Source organism: Echinops telfairi, unplaced genomic scaffold, assembly GCF_000313985.2.
Source record: "Echinops telfairi isolate 266 unplaced genomic scaffold, ASM31398v2 ScPeMD7_7469;HRSCAF=8507_1, whole genome shotgun sequence".
NCBI classification, from domain to species: domain Eukaryota; kingdom Metazoa; phylum Chordata; class Mammalia; order Afrosoricida; family Tenrecidae; genus Echinops; species Echinops telfairi.
Genome location: NW_022111373.1, coordinates 138,320,417 through 138,321,524, shown reverse-complemented (window position 1 = coordinate 138,321,524; position 1,108 = coordinate 138,320,417).

Below are 1,108 nucleotides of genomic sequence, written 5' to 3'. Positions count from 1 at the left end.
TTTGTGAGATGGAGGAGGACTTTGTGGATTGGTGTCGGACATATGGGTTAATGTTGGACTTGTGGGCTTGGGCAGCACTGGGTTGGGATGTTTCTTGATGTGCACTTACCCTTTATATAAAACTCTCTCATACATGAGTTTCTGTGGATTGGTTTCTCTAAAGTACCCAGACTAACACAGGGCACATGGTAATTCTATGGATAATATCGTTTATTTAACCTACGTTATTAAATTTATAGTTGAGAAAAGGAAAGTATATACGTATAGGACAGATTTTCAGACTGAAATAGAAGGATTGTTGACTGGTACAGAAAACAAGTGACTCAACACTCTTGATGCCAACCATAAAGATGGCCAACGCTCATTCACTCAAGCAGAACCGTGCCTGCTGCTCTAAGACATGGCATCACAAAGCACCGAGTTTGAAAAGGGTAACTCTATGGCAGCCTTTAGTTGCCATTTATTAGACACCCTCGAAGCAAGATATTTGAACCTCAAGCCAATGACTTCCAAATTCATAACCTTTGGATCGTAGTTGTCTGCGTGTTCATACTAGGGCATTTCAGCCTTAAGTCCGAGGGAGGATTCCAGTTCCTCTCAGCTGCTACAGGTGTGTGGAAGGTAAAGTCCGTTTCTCTTAGTGGCTTTCCAAATCGTGTCCTTCATGTGTGGCCTATGAAGGACGTTGTGTTCACAAGGACAGTCTGAAGTCCCGGGTGTCGATTGCATGCAGTACTGATGAGCTCTCCTCTAGGTCACCTGGGTCTCTTGTTCTTCTTCCTCTTTCCTCCACTGAGAGGTTACGGTAGGGAAGTAGCAGTGGCTGGTGTAAAGAAGTCCCATTAAGCTGAAGGAAGGGAAAGAGACTTCACTTATGGATACCCAGAGGGCTTAGGATGAGTACAACGCGCCTCCCCCACTCATAGGAAGAGAGATGTGGCACAAAATTCTTGAGCAGTTCGTTGGTCATTCCACGAGGCCCTTGTCCTTTGTGTGGTGTCTGTCTTCTGCTTCTGTGTATTCTGATCGTTGTATAGCTCAGAAGTGATTAAATCTAGGACCCACCTGGTGCCTGCATGACCTCATTAATGTAATAAAAGAAATCCCT